At 33.1% G+C, this 21563-nt stretch overlaps 1 protein-coding gene across 1 annotated transcript in view; it reads right to left on the bottom strand.

The window, feature by feature from the left end:
* The window catches only part of LOC128990884 (two pore potassium channel protein sup-9-like), a 181094-nt gene extending 173855 nt beyond the window's left edge, over positions 1-7239 (bottom strand). Inside the window, exon 1 of the mRNA XM_054413521.1 lies at positions 7124-7239. The gene's annotated coding sequence lies outside the window, so the exon portion shown is untranslated. The remainder of the gene's footprint in view (positions 1-7123) is intronic.
* Between the last annotated feature and the right edge of the window lie 14324 nt (positions 7240-21563).

Here is a 21563-nt window from a genome sequence, read left to right as displayed (position 1 = left end):
TTTAATCATCTTACATTTCAATTAAGATATTGGTCAAGCAAGTTTCATCAACTTAAAAATTATATTATATGAACAAGTATGGTTTTAACTTGGCATACTAATATAAAATTCCATAAGCTTTTGTTATGTGCTCAACAATATATAAACATCAAGAAATATTAAGAGAATAATTAGGTTGGAGTTTAAACTACATTGCAACAAAATATAACTCTAAAATAAACGAAAATGTTACTGGAATGACGAGTACACTACATAAAGAGATGCATATCTAGCCAGGGAAATCTAAAAGGTTTTAAACACTCATATTCTTAAAACAATGGTATAGTTGACTGATTAACTCAGATTAGTTTTATTAAAATGTAAAGTGAATAATCTACTTAATTACACAGATTTAAGATTTATGGCTGACCTACTCAGAAAAAATTATTTTCGTAGCTCAAACGTATTAATGAAACCAATGCCCTTGAACGGTGTAAGTAATCTTCTTTTCATATTACAAAGAATTCTTCTTCTTTTCTTATTTATTCTTCTTTTCTAAATATGGCATTTAGACATTTAGGCTACTGAATGCAATGTTGGGGACTGAAGAAAGTAAATCCAAAGTTAAAACAGAAGTTAGTTTAGTTTCAGTATAATCCAAGATAAGTGAGAACTTTTAAGGCCGTCGACACACGGGAAGACTGTTTTCCAACTGAAATCGGCAACCAGTTGGACAAACTAGTCGCCTACGTCCCGACCAATGTAGTTAAGTGGGACAGTGCACACGGTGCGACTGCGATGCGACCAGTTGAGGACCAGTCGGCGATCCGTCGTTAAGCAACCGGACCTGCCGGTTGCTAGGTGATTTCAGTCGCCTGGTTTGAACAACTTTTCGCATATTTGTATTGCGCTTTTCAAGGATCAGGTATACCAACTGCGATAACTCTTCGTAAGCACTTTTGTTATCCTGTACATAGACTGAAATTTTGCGTCTGTTTCTTGTAATGCAGCAACAGCTACAAAGAGCCTACATTAAATATTTGTTTTAACATAAGGATGTACCCAACACCTTCTACTCTACGCTTTCTTGATTGTTTATAAAACACTAGGTCTTTTTCATCTCTATTACTCATTTCAAACACCATACACAGTAGGCCTACACAGTATCGTTATAACAAAATTAGAACTCATTCACTGTCTCAACTCAATTATAGTCGCGCCCGTGTGCGGATGTAACCAACGCAACTGCAACCGTAATCGCGTCACAAAACAGTTGGTTCAACTTTAGTTGGGTTTCAGTCTTCCCGTGTGTCGACCGCCTAACCCTTCAACAATATTCTCACTCCTGGAGATAAGAGGACGAGCAGCCAACTACGAAACGCAGGGGCCCTATTTTTGAAATGGTTGACAGTTGAGTAAATCGTCAGCACTCAACTCAACCAACAACAGGATTTGGTATTTTTGAAATCCAACAGTTTGGAGGTGAGTTGGGAATCACTAGTTGAATGACTCGTTTTGGAAATGTAGGGCATACGACCGCACGAAATTCTGATGACGTAATTTTGAACCAATCACAATGCAGAGTTCTCGTGATCTTCGATTTAACCTCTTCTTTACTCTAAAATCTGGATCAGCTAATCTCAATACCATATTTCGAGACACTGAGGTAAAACTGTCAACTCCGTTCTTGAGAGATCGAGGTTATGTCTTGCTTAATCTTAGTGATTGCAAAAGTATCTTATATAAACTTAAGTATTACAAATAAAATTTACTATGGGTGTTTGTTTTAGGGTGTAGCTCATTATAAGTTTAGGCATATCCTAAATAAATTATTATTTGCTTCCTTCGTCTCTATTTCAAAACACATCACCCTATTTTAGTTTCCTTCATCGTTTTGTTTCATGTTATTTTAAATTGTGTTTTTATTTAGGTTACAGCTTAAATGGCTATTTGCCATTGCACTGAAAGCATATCGTAACTTAAATTAATTTGATCCCTTTATTAGGTGAATGGTATTGAAACAAACTATGATATTGTTTCTCTTTACCACAATCTTTAATACCTTAAATCATAGGTCTAATAACAATAATTATCTTATAATAAGTTCAATTAGTATGCCTAGTCTATTTCAAACATACTAACAAGGATAAAACCCTTGATTAAATAGTCTAGTATTGACACAGCAAATAAAATTAAAATGCAATTATTCTACAGAAAACAATCGCAAAGTATTGGGTGCTAAGACATTGACAACAAATACATAACCTCTAAATCGCAATTAGTAAATTAAAGCAATAACAATATGGCGTCGACTCAAAAAGAGCAATTTTTGCCGAAAGAGGAAGAAGAAAGTGCAGGCAACCGTCCACTCAACAGCTCGATAGGTGGTGAGTAGTTTTGGTTGGATAAGTCCACCATCATTTGTTTAAAAAATACGAAACGATTGGAAATAGAATGACTCAACAGTCAACCATTTCAAAAATAGGGCCCCAGGTGTGATAACATTATTTCCGCTTATCGTTAGAGTCATCTAAGTATATCATCTGCATCTGAGTATTATTTAGTGCGTGTATCGTATTTTAGCGAATTTCCCTATAGGGAAGTAGTTATTACCGTAGGTCTCATGGTAAGACCTAAGCCCGGGACCGATTTACTTTTTCATTTTGATGTCCCCAGAGGCCAAAAACACCATTCGTTCAAATTTTTATATATCTATATATAGATATATATATACCGGGTGTCCAAAACCACCCGTACACCCCTTTCAAAACGTTGGAAACATTTTCTTACAAACAAAAAATAATACAAAACTAGCTAAATTGGGTACGGTCAACCAAATGGTGATAATTTCAAATCCAAAATCACACCGGAAGTGGCTTTTTCAAACCGGAAGTTGACTTTTTTAAATGTAAGCTACCAATTTTGATTACAGAATCGGATTCTACGTTGAAAATGCATAACTTTTGTATAAAACATTTTTTGAAAAAAACTAGTTTTCTACCTCTAATCCCATATTAAAGTCAATAATTTTGGGTCATTCATCTGTCAAAGTTTCTGGAAACAATAATAGAGAAAAACAAATAACAAAGATTACATAAAGACATATGATGAATAGAATCAGCTGTTTATTGTGAACACCTTAGTAATTGAGTAACAGCTGGTCTACACATTGCTTAATTTAATTTTTGTTTAGATAATTTGTTTTTACATTTGACCATTCTAATGTAAAAACAAATGATTTTTTTTATAAAATGTGATATTAAGCAATGTGTAGACCAGCTGTTACTCAATTACTATAGTGTTTACAATGAACAACTGATTCTATTTATCACATGTCTTTATGTAATCTTTATTATTTGTTTTTCTCTATTATTGTTTCAAGCAACTTTGGCAGATGAATGACCCAAAATTATTGACTTTGATAGGGGATTGGAGGTAGAAAACTAGTTTCTTCAAAACATGTTTTATACAAAAGTTATGTATTTTTCAACGTAGAATCCGATTCTGTAATCAAAATTGGTAGCTTACATTAAAAAAATTCAACTTCCGGTCTGAAAAAGCCACTTCCGGTGTGATTTTGGATTTTAATTTATCACCATTTGGTAGACCGTACCCAATTTAGCTAGTTCTGTATTATTTTTTGTTTGTAAGAAAATGTTTCCAACGTTTTGAAAGGGGTGTACGGGTGGTTTTGGACACCCGGTATATATATATATATATATATGTGTGTCCATCCGCACGATAACTTGAGTAATTTTTGTCCGATTTTGATAAAATTTGGTTTGAAGGTGTAAGGCGGGATAAACTTGAACGAGTTCGTGAACCAGCATGATCGGACTATGGGAACGGGGGTTTATGGGGGGTTTTATGGGGTAAAAATAGGTTTTTTCAATTTTTGACCCTAAAAACACAAAATTTCGCAATTTCTTTTAAAACCATTTTGTAGAGCTTAAAAAAAGAAATAATTTAGTATATTGAAGCGTTATTATGCGCCTAATTGTTACGGAGAAAATTCAAAAAAATTGTAATTTTAAAATTCCCATGTTATTCTTATGGAGAATAAGTCAACTGTTGTAGTTTGCTTGTTTATGAACATATTTTGATCGATTTTGGAAAATACTTTTATTTCTTACTAAACTATTATCATTTTATAAAAAAATCTTTTTTACCCTCCCTGTTGCAGCAAACCTAAGTACTCGTTAAACTAATTCTATTTAAATAGGAAATAAATGTGCTATTTTTATGGAGGCATTTTAGTGTAAATCCAATCAGGTTAATGGAAATTCGCTTAGTCTGCAGGTTTGCTGCGGCGGGGGTATTTATCCTTAAAATCATCGTATTGTATTGTGTACGAATATAACACAGACGTTTAATGGCATTTACCGACTAAATGTTTCTTATTTTATAAAAGGCCTAAATATTATAATTCGTGTCATACAATACAAGAGGTTAGTTTGGGGGCTTTTATATTCAGTTTAAGTTTAGTTTTAATGTTTGTTTATAATATTATATAAAACAACAAAATGTTTTCTACATACGACGGACAGAAGTAATTATAAAAATGTCTTCATCTGATCGATAGGGATGATAAATGTATGAGAGGGTATGTTTAATCCCAGCCTAGTTTATACATAATCGCAATAATAAATTTGGATCCTTAAAACAAGTGCTCTTATTTGTTATTGATTTTTTCACACTTTCCTAAGTTCTTATATTTAAAATCCCCAAACTTTAGATATGTAGAATTTAGGTTATTCAAAAAGTTTTCGGAAAAGTATTAGTGTACCATTATACTGTACACCAATTATTTTAATGTGTTGAAGACAGCATACAGTAAGCTCACAGAAACACGTTATACATAGTGAAGAAAAAACTATATATTCACGTAAAATCGTAGATTAAACCACTAAACCATGCTCAATATGGATTTGAAATCCTTATGGATCAAATATGGATAGGATCACCTTATGGATAGGGTGAAGTATTTGCAGTGCCCAATTTCAACGAAACTAAATAAAAATGGTTGATAGGGAAGATCAAGGAAATATAAATTGAAAGTCCACATTAGACTAATTTATGACATAAATATACCAGCCTACTACTTGTACGAAGTGTCACTGAATTCCATCAAATTACGTATCTACATTACTAGTATTTCTTAATTCAATTGGTAACCTATCTAATTATAACCAAACATTGATTACAACATTTTTTAAAGCGAAAAATGCTGAGATTTGTTTTTATGACGGAACCCGTGTGCAAATTGAAAATGTTATGAGAGTTTAAAACTTGTTTTCCAGACAAACGAGTAATGTAACATCCTTTCACATGTCAAAGATTATGATGTTTTATGATAGCAATAACGTGAATAAAACTACTAATATACGTCAAATTAAATTTGTTTATTATAGTACTATACCAAAATTAGTTATTTGCCTACCTCAATTAGGTTACAATCACTAAAAGTAGCCTATATTTCATGGACAGTTTCGTCTCTTATACACTATCTGACTTTGGTCAACATTCAACTGAAAGATCATCACTATTTAAACCGCTATAAAGAAAGTTGATTACTGAATCTTTGAAAGTGACCCCTATAAATAAATCAAACACGAGGAGGCGTCCTAGATGAAATTAACCTTTTAGAAACGATTCGTCCTTATTCAAAATTATAAGCTTTTAAATTGCAGCTATAAAGATCTGCAACGTAGGACGAGCGTAAAAGGGATAGTTACAGAGAAACAATCCATAATTGTACTCAGTACATTGAAGATTGCGTGGATTCCCAATTTTTTTTTTTCAATAAAGCGATTGGATCGATACTGCTTTGGAATTGAAAAGCGATCTACGTGAGACCAGCATTTTTCACTGTGTGCGTGTATGTTCGTGTGCGTGTGTGTGTACTGACGCATGCGCCTCAATCCGGGGTCATATCTCTGAGGAACACGTTTCTTTCAACATATTGAGGTCATTTTGACCCACTTAGTGAAATTTCAAAGCTAAACTTCAAAAGCTGCATATTTTTAGCTATATAGAATTCATAGAATAATTAACACATTGAAAAGAGCTTATAGAATCTATTTTCCAGTGGTATTCAACGACTTATTTAAATTTATATTGGTAGATTTAGGTACATTAACAAGAGGAAGAATATCCAAATTTAAAAATATATCTTATAGGTTTAAGTCTTGAATCTCGTTTGTTCAACATGAAAATGAGTAACTTCTTAAATGGACTCTTCCAAAACTTCAATCTAATCAACGGCTAATGTAACCTTAAAATGAAAGGTTCCAAAATAATCTGCCAGGTTCGTTACTTACCCAATCTCTTAATAATTTAAAACCTCATTAATCCTGACCAAATTAATACGAACTTTGCTTAATCCGGACAGCCAAATGACTGTTAATATGTCGTAAAGCTAAGCTAGGTATGTTCCACTATAAATTAAGCAGTTTTTTCCACGATTGCTTCAGTAATTAACAGTTTTTTGTGTATTTTAAATTCAGAATATTGTATTTAAACAGATTGTAGTCCAAAGATATTACTTTATGTATTAAGGGTGCTCAAAAATCCAAAAATACAGCCAAATTTCTTAATATCAGGTTCCTTTCTTTCAATGGGGACTAGGGTAAATATATGTACGACATATGTCGTAAATATATGTACGACATAGTAATCTGGATAACTTGGACCCCAATTAGTCCGATATGAGGGTTTGCTGAAGTAGCTTGTAGGCATACAGACGTAAAACATTGTCAATACAATTATATGATTTTCAACCCTCTGCAGGCCTCGTCGTAAAGGTCACCCATCAAATGTGTGTTTTAAGTCAATCCGGACGATTTTAATCCCCAATTAGTCCGGATTAACAAGGGTATACCGTAGGCCTACTAGATTAAGGACGTACAATTTTCACACAATCGGACCCTTTAACCTTTCCGGACTCGTCGAAGAGGGGACACCTCTAGGGAGTGTTCTCTGTCCGTTTTTCTTTACCGATGTCTACGGTTCCTCGGTTAGCCAGTGTCGGTACCGGCGGCTCGACGGCGCGAAGGCACCACATATGGTTCCAGCACGGTATCGATCGTCGCAGCGCTACCGCTCATAGCCGCTACGTCTGCTGGTACTCTGCTCGTCTACTCACCGACAACTCGCCACGGCCGGTCTATCTATACGTAGCCAGTGGTGATGACGGCGTCACTGCAGTCACAGTTGGCCACTTCACCTCACCGACACTTCACTAGACACTTGGCCACTTCACAAGCGCCACTTCCTACAGTAGCCACGACGGGGCACTGAGACGTTGCCAGGGCTCGCCGCCGCAGCGCCACCTCCGCCACCCGCCACCCCCAGTGTCAGTGTTATGATCTGTATTTTGACAAGCTTAAGTGTTTCGTGGATGTGGCCACGGTGAGACCGTTTGTGGCGTTGTATTTTATTCGTCCATTTAAGAATTTTAGTATTGAGAGACAAGTGGAAAAATTATACGAAAAATTGTAACCTTATCCGTGCAGCAGGGTTTTAGCAAAAATATAAGTTTATTAAAGACGGCCTCTTTTAATCTTTAATATGTCCGTCCACATAAATATGAGCCAGGCACGTGCGTGCTGTGGCGTTGAAACGTATCCAGCGAAGCTAGGAGTGAGCTGATACAGTGTGAAATGTATATAAGTGATGGCACCAGGACGAAACCCCACGTCATCGCTTGAACTGGTCCATCACGCTACGTACTGAGTTACAACTCACAATTGCTGGATATGACTACTAACAGTATTACGACGTTTAATCTAAGGCTACAAAACATAAGATATTCTTATCAATCATTATATAATTTTAAATATTTTCTATAATCAATGCGCACGAATACACAACCTCATGTTGGTTTCCCCACGTGAAACGTCCATACATGAGATAAATCAAAGTACAGACACAACTATAATATTATTTACATAGATTAATAAAGTCTATCTGGGTTATATTTGCTCTCAGATAATTTTTAACTATCACATGTAATGATATTATCACAAGGGATATCGTAAAGTAATGGGGAATTCTAAATCGACCTACTATGGGAAGACTAAAAGCCAGTTGAATATTCTTCCCACTTCATACACAAGTGATTGTACCTGGATGTTTAATGAATCTATTTGCCCTTATTGAGTTTCATCGGAAGTGTCAGGTTCCTCCAATTATGGCTAATATTGTTTATGCTGGATTTATTTATTTGAGGTTTAGGAATAAAACATTTCAAATAAATCAAGGATCTATTAGTGGAATTATTTCTACAATTAACAGAAAGTTTTCCAAGATATGTGCAGGTATAGGCCTTGGCATTATCCTTGAGCTAAAATCACCTGAGCCTTCAGAATATAAATACAACATAAATATAATTTCTTCACTGTAAAAAAGGAGTCCTGTTTCTGAAAACGTGTAAAACAATACTTTTTCCTCCATGAAATGTACAATAATTTTAATCACGGTTTAAAAACAAACTTTCAAAGACTTTAATTTTCTAATAAACTAGAAATCTGGGGGAAATCTGTTTTAAAACCATCTATTAAATTTTCTTCCTCACTGTTTTATCATTTTTCTTGGGCAACCAAAATTGTTTGGACGTTTCTTTGCAGTATAGAATGAGATTTGAGATTTACTACTTGTTTCTTGTTAATCAGCTATATTTAAAGTTATTTTGGTTAATTATATGTATATTTTTTACCTGTATAAACTGCAGTATACTTGATTTCTCGATGTTTGATCAATAGGTAAAACGGGGATTGTAAAATTTACCCTTAAATAAGGTATTTGGTTGACACAAAACTCAAAAGTCTGCAACAAACGCATAAACATGCTTCAAATTCTACAAAGGGGTGTTAGGCATAACTGCAGGATAAATCGATTAAACTTCTACGAGTTAGGTATTATATACCGAAGAATTCATCACTTTTTTAGTGTTTACTGTTTACAGATTTAAGGACGTGCAGTATTAATGACTTCATACGATCCACCAACTCACTATGTAATAGTATTTACTTTAGATTTAATTTGATATTTATAATGACTGAATAATGACAAATACCAATTGTATCGGAATTTGGGAGAAAACAAGACAACAACCTAAATGCCATCAATGCAAACATTATAACAATACTAACAAATCACTTACGAATAATTAATTTTTTAAAGTAGTAGATTATTAATACTGTTAAATTTCTGTGTTTTTTTATGAGAGAGGACAAAAATGAAATAATTAGTTGACATTGCGTCATTCAAGCTCTGCAATTACATTACTTAACCTCTTTTGTGGTAAACAATGCGCAAAACAACAAACTTCCGTTTCTTAGTTCTCAAGAAGGGTTTATTATTGTCCCTATGGAAATCTTGAAAACAAAAAAGGTTTGAAACATAATTTCCAAATTGTTTTGTATTGTTATAGAATAATTTAAAACATACCAGATGAGCAATTGAAAGATTGCTATGCTTAAACTATCTAGAGGGAGTAATTTCACAAGCTCATTAAATTAAATTAAAATAAATAAATCGCAATAGCCTACGATTGACAGCAGAGAAAAATATCTATTCTATATTATTATTATATAAATAAAATTAGAGTTTTGTCTGTACATTGCTCAGAATCATACATTTTTAGGTTATTTTTACGTTTTATTCATTAAAGAAGCCGAAACAAGTCTCATCTAAATTTTTGTCTGTCTGTCTGTAACACTCAAGATGGCATTTTACGCAATCTTCGCCAGGAAAACGAGAGTACCTATCAAGATCCAAGCCATTTTAATGTATTCACTGGATTGGCGAGAGTGTCTTTAGCCATTAAAATATGGCCTCAATACTTTGTAAATAAAATTACGGACGTTCAAAAATGCAGTTTTGTACGCTTTTTGTCAAGTTTTCGTCCAAGTTTTTTTTATCACATAATCATCTATCAAATAACGAACAGCTGTTCGGATCAAGATTATTTATTCTAGCTGTCACTGTTTACAAATGTTGTTTACAAATACCGCAACCATTTCCGATCACGTTTTGAAGGCAAATCCCATCCAAGTGAGATTAAAAACGTTTTTCTTACATAAAGGATTTAATTAATCGCAAGTGGAATAATATAGTGTAACCGTAAATCAAATTAAATAACTAGGCATCATCCAGGTCAGGAACCAGAGATTCTTTGTGTATAAAATTGTTCTGGAGTTTTGATAACCAGAAGGAAGACATTGAATCAGTGTTGTATACGGCTGGGAAACTTCAATTTGTTACTGATCGTCACCAATAGCTTAGAAACAAGGTTCCACTCATTGACGGCGCTTCAATGGCGGTAAAAGCGGTTGTGTAAAGTGTAAAGTAAAAAATCACAACTGCAGTGGGTGATTGTAACAAAGGTTTACGGATGATGCTAACCTCGATTTTCCAATGTGTCACTTTCTGTTCATACTATTGACTATATATAGTCAATAGTTCCTACTCACCGTGTGATGCAATCGCTGGACCATACAGCCAATAGGCCCATAGCCCATCTCTTGGGTACGTACGCTTACCCAATTATTTATAACAACCTTTTCGAAGACGATCCTTGATACCGGTAATTTTCCCTAGAATACACGGCCTACCTAGGTACTTAAGAAATAAAATTACAAACTTCCAAAAACCCAACGTTGTGTGTTTTTTGCCACATTTCTTTCAAATGTTAATAGATATACCAATCATTGTTTAGGGAATACGTAATCTATTAAATAACAGAAAGGTGTTGTATAAGGTTGTTTTTTTTCAACTGGCACCGTTGAGTTTATATTAAGAGTTAGTTGTTTACAAATAAAGCAATCAATGGGAAATAACTTTGATTGCCGAAAACTTTTTACGAGAAAATCCAAAACCAACAGGATGGTGCAGTAAAAATAAGCGAAAAATTCCATAAACCCCCCAAAAAAAAATAGCACAGGCGGGGAATTTGCTACAGATGTCGGGTGTACCTTCCTTTTGAACATACTAAAAGTCCCCTAAAATTGAAGCTGTGCTAAGGCCGCCATATTGGAAAATGGCGGCATATTTCTGTATTTTTGGCTATAGTGCCTTTATTATTAGAGATACAGGAAAAAGTTAAAAATACAAAATGTAGTCCATTTAAAAATACACATTTTATGTATTTACCATTTTCCTTTAAACCCAACGGTTTTTGAGTTATTTGTGATTAAGTATATTTAGTTTTTCTATTTATCAAAAATAGGCGAAACCCATGGAAATCGACGGTTACTTTTAAGGTTTACGACAATTCATCCCATTTAAATAGTGTGATACTATAAAATCTTAAAATGTAACTTTATTTTATGAGTAAAACAACTTCGCCACAGCTAACCTGCAAACTCAGCAAGTTTTCATTTGATTGGATGTTTAATTAAATTTATATAAAAAAATAGGTTTAACAGGTATCTAGGTTTGCTGCTACAGGGAGGTTGGTATAGTGCGTTTTTTTAGAAAAATATCAATAGCTTAGTATAAAATAAACTAATTTTCCAAGTTTGATCACAATAAATACATAAACAAGCAAACTACAACAGTTAACTTATTCATAAGAATAGTACGGGAGTTTTAAATTTACAATTTACAAATTTAAATATACAAATGTTGGTTGTGTTTACTAAAAAAGATGGCGATTATTTGTCACGATTCAAATATTAACCGGAGGAGTTTTCATAAGGAGATGGAGCAAATTATTTAAGTAATATTAATTCGTACCAAGTACCGGAAATATTGTATACTGTAAGGTAATCAACCATATTTTATAAAGTACGCAATAGTCATATTAATATTTTATCCCCTTTTTTATCCATTGAATAATTAATCCATCTCCTTTTGAAAACCCCTTCGGTTAATATTTGAATCGTGACAAATAATCGCCATCTTTTTTAGTAAACACAACCAACATTTGTATATTTAAATTTGTAAATTGTAAATTTAAAACTCCCGTACTATTCTTATGAATAAGTTAACTGTTGTAGTTTGCTTGTTTATGTATTTATTGTGATCAAACTTGGAAAATTAGTTTATTTTATACTAAGCTATTGATATTTTTCTAAAAAAACGCACTATACCAACCTCCCTGTAGCAGCAAACCTAGATACCTGTTAAACCTATTTTTTTATATAAATTTAATTAAACATCCAATCAAATGAAAACTTGCTGAGTTTGCAAGTTAGCTGTGGCGAAGTTGTTTTACTCATAAAATAAAGTTATATTTTAAGATTTTTAACCGACTTCCCCGCTACCAACAAAAGGAGGAGGTTCTCAATTTGTCTGTGGCGATGTTTTTTTTTTTTCTATGTATGTTCACCAATTTCTCTGTGATTCTTTTACCGATCAGTGTGGTTCTACCACCAAAATAACCAGGAGAGTTTCTATTTGGTACCTTATATATTATGTTTAAGTATAATATTAGTTTCGGTGAAAAATTCTGAAAACCTTAAATATTCAACATTTATTTTGTTTACATTTGTGCAGATTGTTTACATTTGTGCAGAGAAGGCAATAAATAATAATAACATTCCTACAGCTGTTAGTTGAAACCATTTAAATGAAGCTACAGACAATTCTTCATGAAACATTTGCTTCATATTGATCAATAAACTATTTCTTGCCATGGAGCCTAAATTAATTACATTGAGAAAAATGCTTTTTGTTTTGGTTACTGTTGTATTAAGTCTGTTCCTCTAGTCATATGATTTATTTGTGTTTAAATATCTTTTGTTGACAGATGATTTTTGTAAACATGTTTTTGTAAACATTGGTTTAGTTTTGAAATAGAGTTTGTTGAAACAAGATGTGTGTTTAATATTCTTGGATTAGAAATAGAACAGTTACTATAGAAAATGTATTTTAACGTTTGACCTGATTTGTGTATACAGTAATTCTGTTTTTAGTATTGAATATTCTGACTTACAAAAACATATATGTTTAAGTGAATAGCTGTATGATATCGACAAATAAAGGTGTATTGTGAAAACCAAAGCATTCGTAAAACAGGTCTAAACATAAATTAAATGCAATTATTCCTTACACGACCTAAGAAGTGTGACAGTGCATAATCGTCAATTGTCTTAAAAGTGTTAAATATTTTAATTACTAAACATGCATTTGCAGATGTGGAATGTTTATTAATATTCTCTACCGCTACCCAGTTACTATTATCATATCAGTACTATTATGCCTGCTTCGGAAAGTCCTAGGGGAAGATGATTTGCAATTTCGACTAGGCTAGGCCTATATCTTGATCAAACAAAACCCCCTACATGACTTACACCACTTTTAGCTGAACCAATCTTTCATATAATATTTTCCAAAGGTACTATACGTGTTAACGACCAATTTTCCACTTTTTAGAGATTGTTTAGTGCTGGTAGCTGAGGAATAACTTTCATATTGTTCCAAAAGGCTTGAGACGTTACTGTATTTCTTTTTATAATGTAGAAGTACACCGATTGCAGGAAACGATGATGTCTGACATTTCAATGTATCTAGAAAAGACCATTAGTTTTTCATCAGGCCTAATGTAATGGACAACTCTTTCTTTCTTAAGGAATATCTAAAAATGTTTATTTTCATAACCAATGATTATGTAACCTCAACAGGTGACTCAAGCAGTTTTAAAATAATTATTGTTCTGTGGAACTTTTGATTGTTTCAAACAGTTTTGCTTATCAAAAAACCTCAAGTGATTGATATATAAAAATTATACAGTCACTAAAAATCATGAAATAATTTCTTTTTGTAAAAAATACAACCGACTTCAAACGCTCTAAAAAGAATGAAATAATTTCAATAAAGTAAACTTTTGTATTAGGCAAGCTCACGTATTTCAAGTCGGCGTGGCTCAAACTGCAAATATGATTGAAATTAAATATTGTGTGTGTATTTTGAAAATCAATAAATTGTAGCTGGATAACATAAATATATAAAAAACATACTGAACTGTTTTGTTTATATATTAAAGGAAATATTTTCTTGTATTTTATGTTTACTTCAGAATAAATGCATTATGAAAATAACACACACAAATGTTCTATATGAATAGGAAAATAATTTAGTTTGATATTATGATAGGGGAAAGAAGCTAGTTTAGTATTAAAACGTCACTTTTCAAAGTTAGAAACATTTAAATGCGTTATAATCTTTTTAAAGATACTCGTTAATACCACTATAATGCCGATCTCTGATTACGGTAATAAAATAACACTTAACGCATAACTATGAAAAACACATGCAGATTAACACCTTTAGTTATAGATAGTCACCTGCAATATGGACACCCTCTTTCAATTTTGTATCAAAAATCATCATAGAGCCGCGCCGACTTAAAATACGTGAGCTTGCCTAATACAAAAGTTTACTTTATTGAAATTATTTCATTCTTTTTAGAGCGTTTGAAGTCGGTTGTATTTTTTACAAAAAGAAATTATATAGTATCACACTATTTAAATGGGATGAATTGTCGTAAACCTTAAAAGTAACCGTCGATTTCCATGGGTTTCGCCTATTTTTGATAAATAGAAAAACTAAATATACTTAATCACAAATAACTCAAAAACCGTTGGGTTTAAAGGAAAATGGTAAATACATAAAATGTGTATTTTTAAATGGTCTACATTTTGTATTTTTAACTTTTTCCTGTATCTCTAATAATAAAGGCACTATAGCCAAAAATACAGAAATATGCCGCCATTTTCCAATATGGCGGCCTTAGCACAGCTTCAATTTTAGGGGACTTTTAGTATGTTTAAAAGGAAGGTACACCCAACATCTGTAGCAAATTCCCTGTGCTAATTTTTTTGGGGTCAAAACATATTTTTATTGTACATATTTGTATTGTTATTATAGATATTGAATAATATCTATTGAATAATAATTGATCAATAACCTTGATTAACGCATATAATCGGTCAGATGTACTATAGTTCTTAACTGTAAACGTTGGTTTTTGGTACTGGTTCTTTTCCTTTGAACCGTTGGTAGCAGCAAGAATCATTTTTACGTACCAACACATCACTGTAATTTACAAATTAGTTATCGTTGGTGTTGCACCTTATTTATTACAGGCGTATTCAATTTAATTGATGTCTTAACTCTAAAAGTTCTGCTTTTTCTGTTTGGATTCCAAAATGTTAGTTTATGCTAAGAAAACGATAACGCATTTTAGTAAAACATTTATTCAGCAAACCATCATGAATTGTTCAAATGATATTAACGTTCCAATGAATTCCATGCAAATATAAATTGTTATGATACAATTTTATGACATTAACAAAGATTTCAAATACTAATTTTATATGTACTTTGTTATGCTTAAAGCGTAGCAGATTCCCTAATTAAGTTCTGTATTTTTGTGTGTATGTCTGTTGGTAACGCATTAATGTCGTTATTTCTCAGTGTTTCACGGAAAGGACAAGAGCACCTTGATAATGAAAATGTCAACCCGAATAAAGTGTTAAATTTTGAGGTTGAGGTAGTACCTTAAATACTTTTAACCATTGTAGAAAGTAACTTTCAATTATAGGCCAACCTTAGGGCTATGCCTTATAGATCTATAAAGCATTTTTTAGTTTAATCATTGGATTTAACATATGGACCAACAAGATCCGGGTGACATTTAATTGCGAAGCATTAGTTTTGGCTTGAAACTGTCAGATACTGTATTTGCGAAGGTTTATATATAGGCATAATAGTTTTGTCAGCATATCTGAAAGTATGCAAACCAACTGCTGTGCTTAATATAAGAAGGTTTTCACTGACTATGATAAGATCCCCGTGCGTAGAACGGACACATAGCTAGTTAGTTTCTAATCTTAAAATGACTCGCCCTGTATTATGAAAATAAGTAGAATAAATAAATAAGTAAATATCATGAATGTGTGGGGCTAAATAAACTCGATTAAGTTGGCAAACGTTACATAGTATTTTAATCCTCAAAAATTGGATTTTCAAATATTTGCACTAAAAACATGAAAATTCTTATTAATGATTACAGGCATTGAGCTTGAAAAATCATGTAGGTTGGCTGCATCAGGGTTAATTTTTATTCATATTGGTCTTCGTCTTTGACAATTTATACGCCTTTTTGAAAGGAACGATCAAAATATTTTGTGAATTATCTATTGAACTCAAGAAATAAAATGATTCTTGATCAGTGATTTTACTCTAAGTGTATAGTGTTATTGTAAAATTATTTGTTGTAAATTGTCTTAGAAAACTTCACGAAGCCAAAGAAGTCTCTAAAGGAGTCTAGCTTTAAAAAAATAAAACAAAAAACACCCAATCTAAATAATTTTCCGCTTAGGCATCGGGCTATATAATACAGCACTGCTTATGTATTTCTATAGCTTTTGCATTCAATGGTCAATGGACGAGAACATCCTGTGAAGGCGCTGTATGCAATACCCGTCTTACATGGCTGTACCCATATTGACGCTTTGCGCCGTCACACTCGCAACTAAACTCTTACATAGGCCTACTTGTTTCTTGGTATTGAGTGATGCAAAAATAAACATCACTACTATAGTTTTATTTCAGCAAATGGTCTCCTGATTCTTTCTCTGGGATTTTCTTTGGTGCTCACTTTACTGGCATAGACGCAATCCTTAATGAAGTCCCACATACAAAAAATACAAGGGGTAATATCTGGTGACTTAGCAGACCAATTAATAAGAGCCTTAATAGGAGCATCCATTACGATTCTAACAAAACTCATGAATTATTTGTTATTGTGTACAAAGCAACAATATAAACCAATCAGCTGATAAAACTGCTACTGATTAAACCTTTTTAGCCATGTGTTTTTAGAAAACTTTTATGTTACATAGAAAGAGGATGGGAGGATGGTAAAGTTGTTAAGTTTTTTTATAAACACCCTGTATAACTTATTACCGAATAGGCTACAAGAGGAAAAACACACCATAACTCATAAACCCTGAAGAACAAATGACTGCAGAAGAGGAGAGAAACAGTAAGAAGTAAGTAATCAAGACTAGGGTTTGGATCGTTCTATTACACAAGAAGTAAATGGAGTAAAAACATAGTAAAAAACCTGCCACAGAAAACCTGCAGACTACGCAAATTTGCATTTTGTCTGATTGGAATTTTACTAAAATATTGCCTTTAACCAGTCAGATTTAATCCCTATTTCACATTAGTTTTTATTAAGTACTTTGCTGCTAAAAGGAAGGTAATGTGTATTTTTACTACAATTTTAACAGCTTGGTATGAAATAAAGTAATTTGCCAAATTTGGATCAACGGATATCTATGAACTAGCAAACTATTGTTGGGACCACATAAGTTTGCAGTTGAGGGAGGAGCCTATTTACCATATGGTTTTGAATGAACCAATGAGAACGGTGCGGTGTTGCCAAATCTAATAATACCAGCTGATTTGAAAATATAGCTTTTATATTTTAATTAGTGTTGTCAATGGGCGATGTGGCAACGTCGCACTAGCCTTGTCTTGTGATTGGCTGCCACCAACTGCAAACTTACGTGGTCCCGACAATAAAACCGTTAACTTATTCTTAGACACGCACACACATAAAAATATAAGAATTTGAAGAATATCGGATGGGTCTAGGTCTTACCATGAGACCTAAGGTAATAGCTTATTCCCTGTATGCGATATTCGCTAAAATATGGAAACATTGTTTAACAGATTCTTAGATCTTTGCAAATTCCCCAACCTGAAACAATTACAAATACAGCATAATGTATATGGCTTATAAAACTAAATATCACTAATGAGATAGTTTGTTACTATTCTATTTCATTCTAGAAGTTTCTCTAAAAGATGTTTCCATTGTGAAGGTTATTTTTGTACCAGGTATTGTTTGTGTAGGAGACACAAGAATAGGAGCTTGGCTAATAACGACACTGGAACAATGGCTAGCTAGAGGTCATTAGTTGCTCATTCACTCTACATCGATAGCACTTGCACCTACTGCACAGTATACAATAATATTCTCTTGTCAGAAAGAGTTTGTTTAAAATAGCCAGTATGATTTTTAGGAGCAATTTCTTTCAAAATAAATTTCAAAATGAAACAATATCTCTATCGGAAAGCCAAATACAAGTCCAGCTTCTCTCAAACTACCATTATAATCTTTTAAACTTATTAATAGATTTTCCAAGATGGGAACACAAACCAAAATATCATAAAAGATGACAGCGAGGTATTGATGAGATGTGTGTGCAACTTTGTTGATGATGACGATGACTGAGGAAAGCTGTTTAAAAGTTCATACAGGCTAGAACAATACTTCCTGGTGTGGACTAACGTCCCCACTATTGAGTACTACGACTATCCACAGTACTATCCTGATAATTAAGCCAATTTGTTAATTACAAGACAAAAATGTGGTTCGGATTCCACTATAAACTGTAGGTCCTTTGCCATTAGTTGTTTGGGCTATTAATTAACAGCTGTCTTAGGAATACGTCGGCATTAGTCACTAACAAGACTATAAGTACAAGATCGTGTCACTCATCCTACACTCATCTCAATTCATACTTGGCTTAAAATACCTACATTCATATGGTCGCCATTTAAAAGTAAAGTAAAATAAAGTATTTATCAAAAACCCAATCATCAAGAACAGCTAGGTCTTTTTATAGCCACCACAAAGCTACAGACTTTCCTATAATTAATACAAGGTGTCGTGATTTACCTCCGTCGACCTTCATATACGGAGGTAAATAACGACACCTTGTACGGCCTGAAGATGGTTCCTAGCTGAACTGAACTGAAACTATAGTTGCCACAAGCAGCAGTTTGGATTACTGAATGCAGGTACTTAATTAAACCATAATAAATATTCAAATGTAATCCGGAGGCTAACAACTCTTGAAAATGATATTTTTCTTTTAAAATTTCAGTTTTTAGTATAGAAGAGAGTATTTGTTTTGGTACTTTCTTGAATTAATTTTCTGTTTTAGGAACAAAAAGTACTTTATTTCCCCAATGCACGTATTTATACTGCTCTTTTTCATGAAGCATGAAGAAAAAAATGTTAAAATCCTGCAAAAGGAAAGTAGCTAATAAGCTAAATAGCTATCTAAGGTCTTAACACAAAATGTACACAGCGGACCAAAAAAACAAAACAAAAATGGCCATGCCAGAATCAATCAAAGTTAACTTATAAATTCACAAATTTAAAGTATTGGAATGGGACGAGGATGAAAATAAATGGTGGCCATACTGGATGCAACATGTATTTAAATCACAATGGTTGAGAAATTTTGCCATCATAACATATTTTATATATTAAAAACAGCTAAATTTAAAAATTAGCGTAATCTAAGATCAGAACCTATGTCAGTTCTTACAATTGTTATTAAAACAAAATAATCAAGTGTTAGCAAAATAATTAAACTATATACCCAAATTAGATTATTGGTATAAAAGTGTATAGAGACTTGGGATTTTAAACTAACATAGCTATTACAATTTTTATTTTTATTCCAAATTTGATTTGATCTCACCAGTGATTTCAACCAAAAGTAATGTTGTTATTAATCTCCGTATCTTTAAATTATAACCACTGCTGAATTGTAAGTCCTATGAAAAGTTAACATTTAGTGAACATTTCCTATGAAGATGTTTTTTGAATATTTATTTTCAAATAATTGTAAACATTACATGAATAACTTTGCTTTATGGCTTTCCTACATTATACATTTTCTCAACTTAGATATTTCACCTGAAGACAATAAACTGCAATTGATTGATCTTATGTTGTATATCAAGTCCTATGAATACCTTGTATATCAAGTCCTTTTATATACCGAGAGGTTACCTATTAGGAAACAATTTTTGTCGTTCCAATCTATCAAGAGGTGGAGTTGGAATACTTGTTGCAAAGGACATTCTGTTTAAAAAAATTGATTTGAATCAATTTTGTTTAGAACTTGACTTTGAAGTCACTGCGGTTGAACTACCTCATTTTAACCTAATTGTTGTGTCATTATATAGATCGCCTATGGGTAATGTGGACATTTTCTTGCGGTCTTTGGAAGATATGCTAGCTTTCCTAGTTAGTAGGGGAAGTACGAGTAAACTCATGATTGGTGGTGATTTCAATGCGGACTTTGACATCACAACTGCAAAGCCTAGTGTTACAAACTTTTTGAATATACTTAGACAGTTTAATCTTTTTTGTGCAAATGACAAACCTACTAGAGGCGCAGCGTGTCTTGACAATGTTCTAACCAATGTTAATTCTTCAGACTATAAAATAAGTGTTGTAAACCCGTTGTTAGGGGACCATGATGCGTTAATACTGGAACATTCTCAAATTTCTGCGGAACGTCAACTTCAGAAAGACGGCGTAGTATGGACCAGAAGATTCACGCCTGTTATGGTTGATAACCTTATTATGAACCTTAGCACTGTCAGTTGGGACTTGGTTTTTGACCCTAATTTATCTGCTGAAGAATGTTTCAATCTGTTCTGGGACTGTTTTTTCTCTAATTTTAATGATTGTTTTCCTTTGGTGAAGAAGAAGGTGTTTAAAAATAGAACTCTCAAAAATAAAGTTAACTGGTACACCCCAGAGCTGGAAAAAATGAAAAAATTAATACTGTTTTATCAAGATGTGTATAAAATGTATGGTAATGAGGACATTCTTTTTTTATCTAAAAATCTAAAGGGCAAGTATGGCACTGCTATCCGAGAAGCAAAGAAGAGAAAAAACGAAGAACTCATCGAGAGGTCTACCAATAAGTGCAAGACTGCTTGGTCGGTAATTAACTCAGCTGCTGGGAGGTCCACGCAGAAAAATATGTCAGCGCTATCCCCTGATGACTACAGCTCCTACTTCTCCACGGCGGTGGAAGAAATCTGTGAGAAAGTGAATGTGTCAAAAAGCAATGCTCATCAAATGGTGGCAAAAAGTGCTCAACCTGTGTTTGATTTTAAATTCACAATGGTATCAGAATTAGATGTTTTAAATGTGATTGTGTCGTTAAAAAATTCTGATACTAGAGATGCGTATGGGTTAACGAGTAATTTATTGAAAAATGTTTGTTCTGTTATTTTAAGTCCTTTCACTTATTGTATAAATCGCTGTCTCGTAGAGGGTGTTTTTCCATCTTTTATGAAATTGTCAAGGGTTGTCCCGGTGTACAAAAAAGGGGACAAAAATTTGCCTAGCAGTTACCGACCCATTTCATGTATTTCTACAATGGCTAAAGTTATGGAAAAAATAGTCAAAAACCAGGTATGTAATTTTTTTGAACATAGTAATCTGTTTAGTAACTGTCAATTTGCTTATAGGTTAGGTCTTTCATCAACTTTAGCGGTGGATCATGTTGTAAATAATCTTTTTAACGCTTTAGAGGATAGGTGCTTTGCTCAGATCACCTTATGTGATCTGAGTAAAGCGTTTGACTGTGTTAATCATCCCATTCTTGTAGACAAATTAGCTCATTATGGTTTTCAAGGCTGTGAATTAGATTTATTTGTGTCATATCTTAGTAATCGTAGGCAAATGGTTGAGGTCAATGGTATTACATCGCAAGTCACTCATGTTAATTTTGGAGTTCCGCAAG

The sequence above is a fragment of the Macrosteles quadrilineatus genome, unplaced genomic scaffold (assembly GCF_028750875.1).
Source record: "Macrosteles quadrilineatus isolate MER2022 unplaced genomic scaffold, UCM_ALF_1.0 Scaffold_3__2_contigs__length_128488019, whole genome shotgun sequence".
NCBI lineage: Eukaryota > Metazoa > Arthropoda > Insecta > Hemiptera > Cicadellidae > Macrosteles > Macrosteles quadrilineatus.
This window is presented reverse-complemented; position numbering and strand designations above follow the sequence as displayed.